General features: G+C 38.7%; 1 protein-coding gene across 2 annotated transcripts in view; it reads left to right on the plus strand.

Annotated features, from left to right (window-relative positions):
• RBPJ (recombination signal binding protein for immunoglobulin kappa J region) overlaps nt 1-19,261 on the plus strand; it is a 149,993-nt gene that overhangs the window by 91,902 nt on the left and 38,830 nt on the right. The window lies entirely within an intron of this gene.

The raw sequence follows: 19,261 nt of genomic DNA on the forward strand, positions 1-19,261 counted from the left end.
TCTGGACGGCCCGCGGGCGGGCCGCGCCACCCCGCGGGGCTGGGGTCCCGCCGGGTGGGCGCACGGAGGAGGCGCCCCGGGTCCGGGCCGGCAGCGGCCGCGCTCTCCAGCCGCCCCGCAGCGCGGGGGGCACGGCGGGGCCGGGCGCTCCCTTTGCTCTCCTGCTCCCCGGCGTGGACACGCCGGTCGGGACTCCGTGCAGGGTCAGTGCTCATCCCGGCTGCTCCGGAGCGGGTCCCGCTCTGAGTGCTCCCAGGGGAGCGGCGGAGCCCGGCGGGGAGGGGACGCGGGGCTGGCATGGGCTGTTCCTCCTTCTCGGTCGCCCCGGCTCGTCCCGCCGCGGGAGGGGGTCCCCCCGGCTCCCCCGGCCGCGCACCGGCAGCACTCGGACAAAGGCTTTCCTTGCTGTGGTGGAAGTTGAGCGCGGTGTCCCCGCGGTGCCCCGGCGCCCCTCGCACACGGGCCGGGCCCGGCGCTGTCACCCCGCGGCCGAGCGCTCCCGGTCGCGCCGAGCGCGGGCGGGCTCTGCCCCTGCTAGCAGGACACCCCTTCTCTCGGGCTGGGAGACTGAGGTTCTCTGCATACCATTCCTGGGGCTTTGTTGAGTTTTAGCTGCTTTCCTCCAAGTACTGCGGTACAGGGAAGAGTGGCAGCGTCCCTACCCCACTAAGCTACGCTGGGTCATAATGAATGGTAGTCGCCGTCCCTTTCAGCCACAGTGGGTAATACTTAATCATGGCTGGCCAGCTGCAGGATGTGTCACTGTAATAAGTGACACCCTTTTAGCCACCTACAGCTGATGAATAATAACAGATCCAGTGCTGGTATACAGTGTGCAATCACACATACAGTGTTGCATTGCATGTTGCCGTCGTCACCACATCTTGATTGCTGCTGCTTGTTGTAAGTGCCGTGTCCTTAATTTTGGACTACACTGAGCACATGTGACCTCCCTCTATGTGTTGAGGGAAAGGACAGTCAGGAGAACTACAAGCTGTTTCTATACTCAACCTGTTTGTTCCAAATGAAATTCTGACTGGTTAAAGTACTGCTGTGTCTTTCTGAAACGTGGACCTTATTTTAAGATTTCACAGTGTGTCTGTGACCTTCTGTCTTCCCTGTGGGATTACATTGTCTGCAGCATTGGCTCTGTGGTTAGAGAGCAACAGCCTGCTTGGGGGTGGGGTGGAGTTGGTGGTTGATGCTTTTGTTCTCATGTAGAAGGTAGCATTATGGTATTTTGTTGTTTTGTTTGGCTGCAGTAGTGTTTCCAATTCCTCACTCTTGTTTGTCGAAAAATAAATTGCAGATTTCGCTATATTTCTCTCCTCATGGAGGCATCTTGCTGCTCATATATGTTTTCCCAATTAAATGTTCCTTAGGGAAGCTAGCCTTGTTTGCTATGATTCCTGGCATGTACTATTTTAGAGGTTAGAACTGAAAAAAGGGAACAAATGGTGTTAAAGTTTGCTATAACTATTACCCTGCGCTCCAGTTAGCAGTTAAGTTTTTCCACGTTTCTGTTAGTTTACTCATCTGAATATTTGGGCTCCATTTCCTTTTGTTTATTGATTACTACAGGTTTGTCAGAAGCGTTGTCATGTTTGTGACATTACTTTTATCCTTCTCAGACATCTGTTAGAATGTTGACAAAAACAACTGTAGATTATTTATTTTTTAAAAAACATCAATGATCGAATAATTGGAGCCATAGAAAAAATAACATTTTAACAGGAATGAAAAAATTGTGTGCAGGTTAGGATTTTAATGCTAAATTTATTGTTCAAAACCTGTAATTTGAATAATTCTCTGGAAAAGTAGTCTTGTTTTCTTATTATTAAATGCTTTAGCATTGGTAAAATGAAATTTGTTAACTTTGGTTAATGTTATATTTAGATTGCATTCAGAAGCTTATGGTTTTTTTAATTATATGATCTGTTTTTATCGTACATCTCTGTTGCTGAGTTTTCTATGTGTATTAGGATTAAAAATTGATGGTACTCCAGTAGCTGATTTTTTTTTTTCCAAAATAGTCAGTACAAGCAGTTTTCTTTCTGGGCTGTTCTTTACTTACACAGGGGGGAAAAAAAGTGCTTGAAATTAAAAAGCAGTTAAGTGAAGAATGTAGTGTGCAAATCCTGCATTGTGATTGAAAGGGCAGCTTGCAGTTCCTAGGGGTGCTCAAACCTGAGGTAAAGCTTATGTGGCTCTCCTGCAGTCACTGTTAGCTGGATGTAAAAACTTTTTTTCCTGTGAAAACTGTATGACTGAGCTTAAGTTACGGTACATAGGTTTATGCTGTGTTGAAATGGAAGTAGTTTTGGGGGGCAGTCAGGGTATGTTACCACTTTGTTGTTTGCACACTCGTGCTGTTGCATCTCAAGTGTTTTGATCAAATTTACTTGTATGTACAATGTGACTGAACCTAAATTTCTCAGTGTCAGAACCAGATATAATGAGAAAGTACACGGAAACGTGAGGTATGTAACTGAAAATGAGTTACAATTTGAACTATTATTAAAAGAAGTGGTAATTTATGACTGGAATTATAGGATAGTGTTTTGGGGTTTTGTGGAGTGTTTTTGGTTTTGCTTGTGAACAATTTAGGGAAACGTAATTTTAAGATGACAAAATCAATGAAAATCTTATATAATTAGAGAAGCACATTTTGAGTGCAAAACACTTGATTTTAAATAATTACTGGTACTACAAATGTACCTATAGGTGTCAGTTTGAAAATTGCTGTGCTAGGTCTGACACAGCCATATGACAGAAAAACTCCAATGCCATGAACTTAATTTTATGTAATTTTAAAATTACATAACGTGTGGAATGGTGTCTTTTCAGTTGCCTGGGACAACCAGATCTTTAAAATACTAGAAACCGTTGCAAAAAAACCCAAAACAGAACAACCCCCCCCCTAAAACCAACAAAACAACAAAAAAACCAAGCCCTTGCAAAGATGCCTATACCAGCAGCAAGTGCACAAAATTTAGAAAGGATAGGTTAAAATGGAAAATATAGGCATTGGCTGGAGTACTCAATTACCAGTGGAAACCTCTGTAATAGGAGTATAATTTGGGTTATTTTTCAAACAGGTTGACAAGCCTTGAAAAAGACAAAAATAACTTGAGTGGGCTTATCACTGGTATGATGTTTTCCATAGCCACTGTAAAGTAGAAATTGTTTTAATACACTTTTATAAGTAACAGGCTATTCAAGTTCCGTGCCTGAGTTAGTCATCCCGGAATTGAGTGGTTAAGAGGGGTTTCCTGACCCAGAATGCTTTATGATTTAAGGGCAAGGGAAGGCACATCAAATCTGTGATGACACAGGAGAATATTTGGCATCAGTGCAGTGAATTTTGGTGTGCTGGTGTAGATGTCCCAGTCATCTGGTAGTTTTGTTTGTTTTTAATGGAACGATGAAAAAACTTGTAGGAGGTTTTTTGAGAGAAGATGCTGCTTTGTGGAGCTCTTCCAGCCACAAGGCCAAGTAAAGAGAAGTTCAGAGATGAAAATATAACAGTTCATAGAAACTTTAACCTCATCTGCATCCTGATTAGTAATTTTAGGATGAAGACATTGACCAGTGAGGGTCTTGAAGTAGAGAGTGAAGGGAGAACTTGTGTGATCTGACCTTGGGCTAGAAAAAGCTATTGAGAGAACAATGTTCATGAGGGTCAGTGCTGGATTTTGAAAGATGAAGGATGCTTCACTAGTTCAGATGTGAACTGCTGCGGTCACTGGATAAAACTTAAGATACTAAAGGGCTATCTTGATAATGTGATGGGCATCACCAGGATCTCAACACCAGGTTATTTCTAGGACCTATAGAGAACCATGGTTTGAATGCTAACACTTGGTTAAGATTCCTGAAAGCTCATGAGTTGCATTAGTGGAAAGGAGACTGAAGCAATGATAAAAGGGATAAGACCTATGTGTTGTCTGTGCTGAGGCTGAGCTGATAGTGAGGTGTCAGTATGGGGAAAGAGAGATGCAAGCTGGGAAGTTGATTTGGACAAGCACAGGAGACAGGGAGTAGAAAGGATGTTTCTGATTACTGGCAGGGAGTTCATAGTTGAATTTGAATCCTGGCCTTGGATAGAGTGAAGAAGAATGGAAAGGGATGCACAACAGAAACCTATTAAATGATTCATAAAATAGTACAGGTGAATGAGGAGGTTGCTTCAGGAGGATATACTGAAAGAACAATTAGAATGATAAGGGATGAATCATGAGAGCAACAGTGCCAAGGAAGTCAGGGAGAGTATTTCCGGAAAAGAAGCATTGCTGGTAGTCTTGGGAGATTGACATGTCTAGGAAGACAAGAATTACATGTTGATTCTGAGCCTCATCATAGGGTTAGGCTGCAAGAGATGTCAGTGAGAATGGTTTAAATGAAGCTTGAGTGGAAACAGGATGATGTAGACTGTAGGACTAGAATTCATGGATGGGATCTTCAGGCTACATTTTTACTGTCACTGAAGGTTTAAACAGTGCTTATTAAGATTTGAGTAATAGCATAACTACAGCTGTTGTATTGTGTATGTGCACCTGATGAGTGTTAAAGGTTGGGAAAAACTCGTTTACAATCAAATGAGTAGATGTTTTGTGTGACTAACATTTAAATCATTATCAAGGAGCATGTCTTGTCTTAAGTCTGACTGTTGGGAAATCCTGGTGAGCACTATAATCTTGAAGGAATCTTCTGCAATGCTGACAAATAATCTTTTAACCTTTTGTAGTTTCAGTAGGAGCAGTTTTATGTAGTTAAGCTCTTAATTCGGATTTTATTTGCTTTCATTGTTTATTCATTGTATTAAGTAGCTCTTTGTTGTTTGACTTATTCTGGTTGATACAAAGCACAAAGAAACTTTGAAAATAATCTTTCTATAGCTTGACTTCTCCAGAAATAATCTGTAGACTATTTTATTTGGCATAGTATGTGTATGTTTGTTATAGCCAATTAAAAGACAGTATCCCTTGTTGATACCTTTTTGCAGAAGTAACTCTGTTTTAAGTATCGTGTTCCGTGCTATGAATTGCATAATTATACTGGGTTTGCAAATGAGAGAGAGTTTCTTTAATTCATTTAGGGTTGTTTTTCATTAGTTTGAACTGCAATATTTCTATATTTAAAAGTATTGTGAAAAGTAGGGTAAATAGCCTGTAGGTACATGTGAAATCTTCCTAAAAGACTTGTGGTGCCTTCAGTGGCAAGGACTTTGAAAAAAGGTTTTATACTTAGTAACTCATTTTTGGTGAAGAGTACCTTTAAGGTGCAGTTCAAACCTGTCCTGTTCTGTTTATTGATAAACTTGAAGAGCCAAATTGTAATTTAGGTTTGTAAAATAAATATTTAATGCAAACAAGTATTCTATCTTATGCAACACATTTGAATCTCTCTTGGGAATGAAGAATATAATTTATGCAAAATATTAGTTTCACATCTGGAGAGCAAATCGTGTCAGCAGAATTTTGAAGTTTCAGGGCATCTCTTCTATGTTCTTAGTACTTGCCACCTTAAATTCTTTGGATGTTAATTGCAAGCACATTATTAATTGTCCTATATGTCACTGTAAGGTGCTGGATCGCTGCCTCCCAAGAGCATTTCACAGGGAAAGTGTATTTCTAAGTGGATTTGTTATTTCACTGTTTTTAAAAAATGAGCAATTGTAGTGTCTGCCTGCTTTTATAGAGTTGCTTACTTTTTCCTGTGTATTTAGGTAAAGAAGGGAAAAAGGTAAATGTCACTGACTGTATTGTCAGACTAAATCTTGTCTGTTGACAAAACTTTTAAGTCTGTAGTATTTCAAGGCAATTTTATACTTATAGGTGTGCAGTAATATTCTTGATCTTAGTGAACTTTAATTATTTTATGTGGAAATGCTTATAGTGCTTATTAGACACTTGATACTTGTCTGGAACATAATTGCATTAATTAATAATTATGATTATGAGTGGCAGTGAAAGAATATAGAATATTATAGTTGTATTATAAATATAGAATTATCATTATATCTTTCCAATACAAAAATGCAAAAAAGGAAACAGCCAATAAATTTCTTTGAAGAGAAAATTATTAACAGAAAATAGCAGTTTCCATATCTGTATTCTTACTGAGTCTTGGAAAAGTGCTAAACTTAGTTTTACATTATCTCATTTCCTGGGGTTCTACTTATGCTGTGGTGCTCTTTAGTCATACTTGAGTGTATGTGTGTATTTTGTGGTTGCTACCTTTATTAAAAGAAAGTTAAGTACCCTTTGCAATCTGAAGAAACTCTCTTTCGTTGTCTCTGCTGTGTCACATAACAGCCATTTTCAAAGCCTATTTATACTGTTTAAAATAATTTCACTTTCTGCAAAATGCTTCCTACTTGTCAAATGGACTTCAGTTAGCCAGATGGTGACATATGGCCACGTATCTTCTTCTCTTTTGCTTGTAAATGTGTAAGCTGCATATTTGCAGTGGTAAACTTTTTTGCCTAAAAAGGAAAGAAGGTAGAGGTTTCAGTATGTACAATGTGAGAAATCTCTTGATTAGGGTTGCAGTTTTGCATCCTTACAATAGATGGAGACTATTATATATATAATATATTTTAGTATTATATATGTATTATATATTAAAAGAGCCAATGATAAACACTAGTTTTGTGTTCCATTTAGGATTTTTATTTTTTAAAAGCTTACTGATGTATAAAATTTTACTATAAAATATCATTATAATATTTTACTGTTTTGATTTATAAGATTGTTCAAGGCTGCTGAGATATGATTTTTTCTTTCTAAAGCAGAGTGAAAACTGCAGTCAACAGCATGTATTTTCAGGAAGTTTGCGAGGCTCTTCTTATGTAGATAAGTCTTGAAAGCCTGCTTGTTGAATTTAAGTACATATTTCCGTAGTTATTTTAATTAAGAGAGGCCCTGCAGAGAGATCTTGACTAATTAGAGGGCTGGCCAGTCACCAGCCATGTGAAATTTAACAAGGGCAAGTGCCAGGTTCTGCACCTGGGACAGGGCAGCCCTGCATGTATGTACAGAGGAACAAGAGACTGGGGAGCAGCACCCCAAAAAGAGATCTGGGAGTCCTGGTTGATGGCAAATTGAATCTCAGTCAGCAGTGCCCTGGCAGCCAGGAGGGCCAGCCATGTCCAGGGAGGCATCAGGCAAAGCATCACCAGCCAGTCAAGGGAGGGAATTGTCCCGCTCTGCTCTGCACTGGGGAGGCCTCACCTTGACTATTGTGTGCAGTTTTGGGTGCCACAATATAAGAAAGATATTGAACTATTAGAAAGCATCCGAAGGAGGGCAGCAAAGATGGTGAAGGGCCTTGAGGGGAAGCTGTAGGAGGGGGGGCTGAGGTCACTTTGTCTGTTCAGCCTGGAGAAGAGGAGACTGAGGGGAGACCTCATTGCAGTTACAACTTCCTTGTGAGGGGAAGAGGAGGGGCAGGCACTGATCTCTTCTCTGTGATGACCAGTGACAGGACCCAAGGGAATGACCTAAAGTTGTGTCAGGGGAGGTTTAGGTTGGATATCAGAAAACGGTTCTTCACCCAGCGAATGTTTGGGCACTGGAACAGGCTCCCCAGGGAAGTGGTCACAGCACCAAATCTGACAGAGTTCGAGAAGCATTTGGACAATGCTCTCAGGCACATGGTGTGAGTCTTGGGAGTGTCCTGTGCAGGGCCAGGAGTTGGACTGATCCTGTTGGGTCCCTTCCAGTTCAGGATATTCTGAGTCTATGATTCTAAAGTTGTTTACATTGCTTCACTGGAAGACATGAAGACCTTAGGTGGTTGTGCTATGGTATAACTTTTCCTCATTTGTTTCTTATTCAGGAGCAAGGGGTGTCTCCACTTCGTTGTAACTGCATGACTAACTTGTATGCAGTGCCATGTAATCACTGTAGTGAAAATCCAGAACGCTTTCTCTAATACGCAACAAGCTGTTTTGGCAACTGGTCATTTTTAACTTCTCTGTATGAGATTACACTCTTCATTTAATTTTTCTACTTCTGGTAGGTTAGATTAAGCAGTATATACTGCTATGAAGTCAGTCCTAGTCAGTCTTCCAGTTGTTAATCTAATTTCTTATAGTTACTTGAGTAGCAGAATGAACACTTAAAATTTTCCATTTATGAGTGCAGAGTAATGTAGACATTTTTCTAAATGTGCCAGAAAAAAAACCTTTCTGCTTGTATTCTTGGTAAGATTGCTTGGTCTGTAGAACATTTCATCTACAATTTGTTGTTTTTTTAAAGCCATACTTGTGGCATATTTCCAGTCTGTGGTGCTTTGGGAGATTACCAGGAAACTTGGTATCAGAATGAAACTCGATCAGACTGCCATGAAATTCAGAATTTTCCAAGCCCGAAAGAGGGAATTGAATTGTACAAAATACTGGTCCCTAATTTTTCCCGGACCATAGAAACTTCACGGAATAAAAGATACTCTTTAAACAATATCCTACTTTCCTTTTCCTGGCAGCTCTTATTTTAACTCCATAATTAAATTTTGTCTAGAAGCAGTGGCAAAGGATCTTGCTGGTAGTGTTTCTTTTGCAAATTGTGGATTAGGAACTGCCAGTGTAGAAAGTAAGGTTAAACTTGTTTGCTCAGCACAAGAATTTGTGAAACTAAGCTTTTATCTGTTATTAATACAGGGGAGAGTGTCTTGATAAGGGCTGTTACTGCTTTCACTGGTGATCTTACATAAAGGGAGCTTCAAAATTAAAGTCTAGAGAGTTGGAGGTTCTTGTGCTCACTCTGAATTTATGCCATTGTGGAAGAGTTCTAAGGCCAGGCATAATAGAATAACTAATAATTAGACTTAGTTATTGTTGTTGTTCCAGCCATCTGCGTAAAAGCTCTTCATGTCCTGAACATGAAAAAACAAGCACAAAAAATCAGTAACTTGCCAAGGTCAAACAGAAAGTCCAGGGAGAGGTGGAAATAGAGTGACTGTCTCCTGACTCTCTTCTTGTTGCTTGGTGTAGTTCCAGGCTGTTCCCTGGGTTTTGACAGGTGACACCATGTCTTCTCTCCCAACTCTGGCTGTGGAAGGTGGTCAGAAGACACCAAACTTCTGTAGGTTTTTAATCTGCATAAGAGAAAGGTATGGTAAGGAAGACTCAAGAGTGACTGTGCTAATCATTAATGTTTTGGTTATAGTGAGGGGTATTAGAAAAGGCACTAGAGAGATGCTGCTCTTACATAATTGAGACAAATACAATGACTAGGGCATGACCAGTGGATAAATGTGGGATGTAATAAAATGAGGTGGTACTGCAGTGTGTTTTAGCCATGTCTTTATTCTGCAGAGGAATTATTCTGCATAGGTACTTATTTTTAAAATTGAAAAGGTGTCACCACTTTCCAAATCTGCCAGTGAGCTCTGGCTTCAGTAGTGAGTGCAAGAATTCAGAAAAGAAAAAGCTTCATTGAAAGACTGCTGTTATTCTGCATGTGTGTGTTTCTTTTCACGCTCTCTTAGTTTTGTAGTAGATATACAGTGATGACTAGTAAAATCCTTAATAATGTAATATCTTCCAGAAGTTATGGGGATATAGCAAAACTATTTTGGACGTGTCTTTTCTGTCCAAGTATTTCTCTGGCCAAATTCTTTTCTTCTGCTGTTCAGCACTTCTTTGCCAGCACTGAGTCCTGGGGTGTTGGTTTTGATTTCTTTTTTTTTTTTTTAATTCTCCCTATGCATTCCAGTTTGGTTTTTATTTAGTATTGCATGGTTGGTGTTAATTTTGGTTTGTTTTGTTTATGTGTGCGTTACAAATCTCTCATTAATTAAGTCATACAGAGCAGTTAATAAAAGTAAGTATTTGGGATCAGGCTTCCTCTGTGAAAGAGGATTGTAGTATGCTTGATGCATTCTGACAGTGTTTCAGTCAGCACAGATGATAGTAACATGGAATTCTAATCATGATGTAAAAGTTAGAGAGATCTTTGTATAAGCACTGAATTTACAAGAGTGGCTACCTGTACTAATTGTTTGGCTGCTGATTATGGAGGTAAATGTGCCTCTTAGTTTGTCTTCAAGAGAGACAGAAGAATATGTTATGTAGCAATAGAAAATGGAGTTCTTTGCAACTGAAGTAATTTTTTTTACTGTAAAGGTCATCTGAAACAGAAAGGCATGGAAACTTATCCTGATATCTATTTTAATTAATAATATAGATGTTGGCCATGTTCATGTTTGGTTTTGATAATACAGTAAATAAGATTAGTGTTCGCAGTGCCTATGTTTAGATAGCAGAACTCTCTCTCAAAGTACCAAGAACTGTGTTAAAACAAATGTGAGAACTGCACCAAAACAAATGTCAGAACTTTTTGCATTTTTATTTGCAGTGGGCAAAATACCTGTATTTCACAGCAGTTAGCAGGCAAAACAATATGAAACAATATTTAAAAAAGGTCTTATTGAGAAGTTTTACTCACAATTAGCTTGTTGAAATGATAAATCTTCAGATAGCAATGGAAAAGTAGACCAGGCCTTTGCAGTCATTTACAATTGTTGAAGGCTACTAGAAAGTATAGGGCAACTCTTTTTATTGGATCCCTTGTGCTGTAAGGATAAAAGTTGTTCTTCTTGACTAACTGTATCTGCACGTGGCTTTTGAGTTTGCAGTAAACAAAAGGTGACCTCAGAAGATATGCTGAAGGTACCGTTCAAGGCAGAGTTTTAAGCCAGTCCTTATGTGAGTGCTTGTTGAATCTAGGCTGAATTTTCATATGGAAATAAAATATATAAGAAAAAAACTCTTGACATATGTCCCATGGGTTTCCAGTGTTTCATTCAAGTAGTTTTTTTGGACAAAATCTTAACTTTTTTTAATTGTTAAATACTTAGGTGAGTTGATTTTTCTCTAATTATTTACTTACTGCCTTACTGTCTCACCATATTGCTGTATGGCACTTAGAGTTAGCAGTGGACTGGTTAGACTTGTCAGTTTGCATAGTCATGGAAGTAGTATTGCATGAGTTTAGATTTGAAAGTTAATCTTTTTCAGCTTGAACAGTTCTTATAAAAAATAAAAAATCTCCAAAAGCAACAGATTAATGTTTGCCAGAAGTTACTAGGCAGTGATGAGTATTCTATCTGTAGAGATAAGAGACTTCTTCACTTACTGGAAGTTTTCCTCTGTGTTTCTGCTGCATAGGATTAAATTGTGGATATGCTTGTAGGGAGTACTTTCTTAACAGATTTTACTGGTGGCACTTCAGATATTTTCTCTGTTGCGTTCAGTATTCTTCTACCTAATGCCTTAATTGTAGAAGATTTCCTTCAGTAATGATATTATTTTTTTATAAGACGAAAAATACTATTCTGCCATTGTCCAAATTTCATTCCCAGTTAATATTTTTGCTTTTTTGTTTTGATATTAGTTGAAAAATGTGTATAGCCACTGCCTGACATTCCTTTCCTCTGATTCCAGTGTAGATCTGGTCAGTTTTGCTTCCTTTGTTACATATAAAGTATATTGAAATAATGTACAGTTTTGTGTTTTATTTACTTGTTTTCAGTCTTGTTCTCTCCTGAATTTTGTGAGCAGCCCTCAATTAGTTGTGCTTCTACATCTCTTTTTTTTTTTTCTTTAATTATTTTCATGGAGTAGTACACTGGAATACTTTCCCTGTTTTTTTCCATAAAGGTTCTGTGTAAGCCCTATTCTCTTTGTTCCTGGGCAGTCCATGTTCACTTACCTTTGTCCAGAGCAGTATTTTCAGACTACTTCACAACAGTGTTGCTCCTTTTTTCCCCTGAATTTTTGCTTTTACTAGCTCTGTAAGGCTTGTGCTGTGCTTAGAACATCACTGCCACCATTATTTACAGAACGGCAAAGTTGCTGTTGCTACTCAGTCAATGAGATAATCTAACAACTGTATGTTTTAAATCAAGTCCAAGCCCTACTCCTTACTTTATGGAACTTGGAACTTGACTCTCTCAGTGCCTTTGATCATGATCTAAAGAATTCAAGAACCCCAGATACCTCGTGTAACAAAAACCAAAACATTGACACAGAGAGAGGAGGAAAACTTAATTGAAATGGGAAAAGCCAAAGGAAGATCCTAATTGTTAATATTGTGAAGGCAAAGAAGACATAGTGGAGGATCACTTTATTTTGGAGTTTTGTTGTTTCTTTTTACTGAAATGTTTCAGTCCCCTTCATGTGTGGGAAGCTATTACTATTTTTTTATCCTTTTGCTACTCCAAAGAGGATGGATAAAATAGAACTTTGAATTCACACTGCAGTCTGTTCCTAGTGGCTTTGTAGAGTGTATATTGAAAGCTGTGAAGAAGCAGGACACTTTGTTCTTACTAACATAGTGTATTTCTAAAGCAACAGAACTACGAGAAAGGATTGTTTTTGAAGTGATGAAAGCAAACAGAGTAAAGCTGAGACCAGGTTTTGAAAGCTGAATTCTGTAAATAAGCATTGCCCAAATAGTGGTGGGTGTGTGTCTGTGTATACAGATACACTTTGGGTTATTTGTTATGCTGCTTTGATAGACAACTTGGATTAATATTTACTATACGAAAGTTTCTCCTAACATAAGATGGGTTAAAAGAACATGTGTGACTTTCTGCATAAAATTGTAGCTTTTCTTCTTGCCTGGTTCAGTGGTTGAATGCAAGTATTAGATTTGCTTGTCTTAATACCTTTTCAGAACCTTAGAGAAATAGTATTGTACCCGGGGTGTTTTAATAAAGGTTAAAAAATACCACTTTGATTGAAATAGTTCTCTCCTACATTTTTTATTCTCGTCATAATGGCATCTTTATTAGTTTGTAGGTTTTGTGATACAGGTCATGATCTTGCCTGCTTCTGTTGCTTCACAAAAAATGTGTATTTGAAAGCTTAATATTAAGATATTCGGGAACTTTATGTGTAACAATAGTGCACTTTTTTTTTCAACAGTGAGCCTCAGTTTGCTCTTGCTGATTAAACTGCACATGTAGCCCTTTGTCTAAAGCATCCTCCCCACTTCATTTAGCAACAAAATTTAAAAAGTCAAATGGGCATGTCCTTTGGACATATCAGAGTTGAATAATGGTTCCAGCCTGTGATGCTGATGTGTCCAACCTTTCTCCTTTGGTAAAAGGAACCTTCAAGCTCCCAGTCTTGCAACACTGGACCATAGTTGGGAGAAACAGGAAGCAAATACTTAAGGATTGTCCTAGATCATCATTGCTCCTTCAGTCTGTGGCCTCTTCCTTTTTTTCAGCTGCTTTCTTAATTTCTTTCTTGGAAGCCAAAAGCAGCTTCATGCTGTTCTCCTAAGAGTTGAGTCATTTATCAGCTTCTCCTTTGCCAAATAATCTGTAATGGAATCCACTAAGTTTTCTTCTGCCTGAGGCTGTTTATTGCATTGCCCACTTGCTTTTGACTTTGTCTCATTCCTTTTCATTGCTTATTCTGTGTGTTTTCTGCAGTGTCTGTAGCTAATTGTAGCTGTTAGAAGCATCTTCTTGAGGACTCTGAGTTCAAAGTGCCCTAGGTCTTGGCACAGTGTCGTTCTTGTAAGTAACCTGTATTCACCTGTGGCTCATACTGCTCGCAGACTGCTGGGTGACATGCAGGCTCAGGGAGCCCTTTTAACAGGGCTCTAGTATACCTGAAAAGATGGGCTCTGTTAGGCTTCATTACAAAATCAGTCAGGGGAACTGGAGCTCTGAGGACTTCTCTATGCTTCTTGTGTTTTGGGAAGAGTGCTGGGCTGATGTTGACTATACTGTTTGTCCCCAGGTGTGCTGGCACGGTTGACCAGGTCTTGTAACTATTGAAAGTAGCAGAGTTGAAAAGTTGTTGGATATCTGTCACAGCATTGTTTGTGTAGTTAACGAAGATTTATTTCCTGGTTGTGCTTTGTAGTTGCCAGTCTCTGGGGGAAAACTGGAAAATCCTTTCCTTGTTTAAAAAAAAAATAACTTGAACCAGAAAAACTCAACAGCACTGCCCTCTCCCTGCTCCTCCCCCCCCCCCCCCCAAAAAAAAAGAATTACTAGTAGAGATTCATTATGCTTTCCCTTAATGTTTGTGGTTAACTTTATTAATAAGCATTTGTTTTATCATGTCACACTTGACAGCTGGTTTCTGTGCATCCTTTCAGACAACTGCAGTGTTCTTTCACAGTACTCTGAGCCTCTGTGGCTCCTGAGCCTTGTGATTTGGAGGCTTTTCCAGTGCCACTCCAGTATGAAACTGGGTTTGCTGATGTGTCAAAACTGAATTTTAGTTCTGGGGTTGGGTGACCTTTTGAGGCTGATCAATGATGCCATAATGATTGATGATGCCAAGTTGCCTTGAGGTTTCCTTGCACATCTGGTGTTGTCCTGTTGTGTAACAGAGCTCTCCTTTGGTCTCTTCTCTGCCCCACTGGGGCCCAAAGTACTTAGTATGTGTCCTTTAGTGTCTACAGTGAGCTTGGACCATCTGAGGTCCAGTTATTAATAAAAGTTGTGTTCATTCCTGATATCAACATTGGGCTCAAAAGTCCTTTGAACTGAAAATAGTCACAGACAGGAGAATGTTCAGGGGAAGTACCATTTAGACTTGTATGGGTCTTACTCTTCTTCAGCTCTTACTCTTCTTAATGCTGCTCTTGGAGAAATGAATTGCTGGAGTCTTGGCCTGAATAACTCTTGCATCCAGTAGCAGTGGGAGTGGAAGGCCCTGCACCTCTGGGTGGACTGTCTTAACTCTCTCCTTCTTCATCTTTGCTTCACTTTGGAATAGCAAAAGGGAATGGAGAGGAATGGATGGATGGTAGTCTGGGGTTAGGGAACAGAATGGACTCTCTAAATGTGAAGGTACGTGACAGTCTCTGTATATGTGTGTAGAGGGAATCTTCTCTTGAATTTACTACTACTGCAAAGACATTGTCTGAAAGAAATTTTGGAGATGGGAAAAATACATTTTACTCTCTCAGTGTTGATGTTTTTGTCTGATTCTTTACATTCTTATTTGTTGAGGTATGGAAACATTGAGTGGCTTTTCTGTTTTATACGTGTTCTTGTATTTAGCTGTAGGGAAGTTGTTCTTTCTCCCCCCAAGGGAGTTTCCTGTGTATATGGAAAAATACAAAACAGAAGTGAAAAATACCTCAGGCTTCCAAACCTACTACTCACATTTCACTTCTCCCACTACCCTTCTTGTCATACAGAGGGTCTAGCAGTTCTTCCTCTGCCCCATAACAATACCATCTTCTTAAAAAGCTAGACACCATCATAGCAAGTAGGGTAGCTAACTAAATTAAAAAAAAATTACCCAGTGTTATACTTTTCTGGTGTTTATCTTTAAATTGCCAGAATGTTTTATTAGGCTTGCTTCAGGCTAGTAAATATAATATATCTTGATACCTGTTCCAAGAGAGTTATAGTTATAAATAAATTCAGTATGCAACTCATGGGCTTTTTTTTGTTTAAAAATCCATTTAAGGCAGGAGCCCTAAAATTGTGTGTAACTCAACAGTTAAGTTGCATTTCATAATGTATTATTGCCACTAGAGATTCTGGAGACCCTCTGCTTAAATCTGACTGTAGAGCAAACAGTTGGTTTCTCTATTTCTTATGCCTGGGTGAGCAGCATGTAAATAATAAGTTCAAAAGACTTGTAAGGTGAAATACTGGTATTGTGTTCGATATAAATGTTGTCTTGACAATAACCAGTCTTTCCCATAACCATATAAGATAATTGAGGCAGTTTAAAATTGGCATCCTGAACTTTCTTCATTTGTTTAGACTGCATTTTATATATGTTATTGTCATGTAACAGGGTTGAGACTAAAGAACTTGTGTTTCCTGTGCATTTGAGCCTTGTATGGTGAGGAGAGTTTACAGGACAATACCACAAGCTCCTTCATCCCTAGTGGGCAAAGTGTAGCTGTAGTAGAGCTAAGGCATGTGCTTACTGTCTATCCAAATGGCATATGCAAAGTGACCAGCTGTGAAACAGTATATAATTTCCAAGTTCTGCTTGTCTTTTTTGATGACATTGGTATTTTGGAAATGTTTATCCAGCTTCCAGTTTTCATAAAATTAATAGCAACTTAATTATCTTTAAAAGCTCTTTTCTTCTTTTTAAACTTAGTTAGAACTGATTTATGGGTTCCAAAGATTTTTCAAGGATGGCTAATCAGTCTTCTGGTATAAGCTTCATTTTTTAGTGAATGGGAAAATTAAAGCAGTGAAGGAATATTATTTGTTACAGCACTAAGCTGCTCTGTGGACACATTAATGTGCCATATTTTCCAGAATGCATTAATGCCTTGGAAGAAAAGAAACCATCTCTCTAAAATGCTGAATTTTAACCAGTAACTTCTAATATAGGTCATCTCCTGATTTTCTTCAGGATGAGACTTTTTTTGTTCATTTATCTTGGCTGCATGGGCATCTGCATATGTTCATTCCATACTTCAGGTTATCCATCTGATTGTTGAACCTTAATGATCGCATTTGTCAATAATTTTTTTCCTTTTTTTGTTTTTTTTTGAGAGCTCAGTCTGCCCTATTTGAAGCAGCAATAGGCAGGAATTCTGTGAAAGAAATCTCCCTACTGATCAGCGTGTTCCACATACTGCAGCATACTCGGTAGTCCTGTGTTGGCAATCATTTTTAAGCCAGTAAAGATACACTTGAAATGGTGGTATCTGCTAACTGAAGTGACAGATTTGGTTGTTTAATACTTCACAACAGTTTTGACAATTTGCTTTCCCTTCTGGCCTGACCGTTCTTGGAAGGATGAGGCAATGTTTTGAAAAGAGGTTGGGTTCAGAGCTCAGCAGTTGGGAGTCTTCGCAGCACTGCTTAGGCAGCTTCTCCTGCTGCAAAATCCTTGCAAAAAATTTGTGCCAGCACAGGCGTTATTCTGGGAAGCTGGAGTTGTAGCAATCACAGGTTCAAGATCGTGCAGAAGTTAAGTGCTGTTGGGTCAAATTTTCTCTTAAAATGCTAGTTCCTTGAACACTTAGAACACCTAAGTCAAGTAAAGTTTGTCTCAAAAACGTTCTTGTTTTCAAGTTGGCTTCATGGTTTAGAGTGTACCTCATTAGGATGCAGGGAGAAGTTTTACCAGTAATTTGCATCTGTGTGGAGTTCAAACTTGACAAACCTGAAAAGCAAGCCTACTTGAATTAAGTATGATTCACACAATTCCCATTTAAAAAAATGGACAATAATAACTGCTTTGCATTTGTGCTTTTCAGATTTTTTCTTATGAAAAATGCTGCATAAAAGCCGTTGGGGCACAACAGGAGCATGTGTAACTATGTAAGAGAACTGTAATATTATAATACCAGAAGAAAGGATGATAAGGTGTTAGCCTGCTAACATTCCAGCCATGTAATCTAATCTTTTCATATGGTTATTGTAAATGTACTGTGATAAGGAGGAGGAAAAGTTTAATTTTGGAGTGTCCATTTAGTTATCTTGTTCAGGCATCATTGACCTACTTACCATAACAGTTATTGAAAGTATTATCATATTTGATGATAAGCATTGTGGAGATTATATTTCTCTAGCAAATTGCTTCTAAATATTTAAGTTTTGGAATTGAAAATAGCAATAATTAAAAGAAGCTGCTAGCTTATATTATTTAAACAGAAATATACTTGTTGTACTTACCCTATTTTTTTCTTTCTCCTTCAAATATTTGTTAAATGGGAACCTGAATTTCTGTCTTTCCTATGTTGGAATGCTCTATTGATTATTGCAGGAGCTGTAGCTGCAGTATAAATTAGTATCTTAGAAATATAGAAAGAACTGTGAATTAATTCAACCATAATGGCAAAAACCCCACAGCTTTTAAATCTTTCAAAACGATTATATTTTTATTAAAACACAGTTTTGTAAACTGCAGATGGAATAGCACCTAAATTTGCTGTCTAGTTATGTGACTGTAGAAGTTTAAGAACAATTTGCTTATATAAAATGCTTCCCAGTTAGAGACCTTCAGCACAACCACACTGGAAAAGGTTAATAGTGAAGAATGGCCTCGAACTGATTTAGCTGTCCTAGAAAGCTGAAAAAGAGTCTTCTAATTCTCCTTTTCTGGGATGTGTTTATTGCTGCTGTTTTTATATTCATGGGATGATGTATTCATAAGCTTAATTACGAAACAATATACTTGAGATTGATTAATTCTAGGATACTGGCAGCTCATTTTGCAACTATGCCCAGTTAACGTTGGTGTAACCACATAATTCCTGAGTGATGAAATAAGAAAACATCTGATATCTAGGAAGCCCTATAATTTTGTAAAACAGGTTGGTGCCAAACAGAGCTTTGTTAAAAAGTATATGTATGCACAGGTTTTAGGTCATCATTTTAACCTACTGAAGAGATTAATTTTATTTGCCTATTTGGAAATTACTGTTTGCATGGAAACCTGCTTGGGACCTGATAACCTATTCTCTGCTTATCTACTGATACAATTTTTGAATTGTTTTACAAGTCTAGAATCAGTGGATGAGATGTAGTTCATAGAAGTAAGCTTATAGAACTCTGGCAGTTTCCTTTTGATGAATATAAGGAGCTGCTTCCATATTGTGCTTTGAAGGCTCACAGTATAGAAGTTGGAGGAAGAAGGGGAATTAAAGGAGAGGTACAGTCTGTCATAATACTGTGTTAAAAAAAAATAAATAAAATTCTGTAAAAAAAGTTGACCAAAATGACTGAGTTGCTGAAGGAAGGAGATGATAGGGAATTGTCTTCATTTCTTAAAGGTGTTTTTTAGAAGTGTAAAAATAAAGATACTTAAAAATGGCTCCTGAAACTTTTGCTTTGGAGGGCTAAGCACTGCATGTACTGGTGTTCAGAATACAGATCTTACAGTTCCTAAAACAAGACCAGTGAAAGGAATGTTGGCATTTATTTATTTATTTACATTATTTAAAATACAATGAAGTGGGTCTAAATTGAAGCTATGGGTGCACCAGGTTTCTAATAGTGCCCTGCTACTGAAGTGGGAGGTCACAATCTCCTCTGGGTGTGCCTTTTGATTGCACTGTGGTGGTGCTGGCCCTCAGTGGGGTTACAATTCGAATTTGTCTGTAGAAAGGTCTGACAAGTGCTGAATTTTGGTGTGTGAGGGTAGGTCAGTGTTGCCGGGGGAAGGTGGCAGGCGAGACCTGTCTTAGTGGTTGCCGGTGAAGCCACAGTCCAACTTGCTTGCCTAGACCTAGCAAAGAGGTGGGAAAGGCATTTGAGACAGTGGGGACTTAAACTGTCGCATGAAGACTTGTCA

The sequence above is a fragment of the Corapipo altera genome, unplaced genomic scaffold, assembly GCF_003945725.1.
Source record: "Corapipo altera isolate COAL_440 unplaced genomic scaffold, ASM394572v1 22, whole genome shotgun sequence".
NCBI lineage: Eukaryota > Metazoa > Chordata > Aves > Passeriformes > Pipridae > Corapipo > Corapipo altera.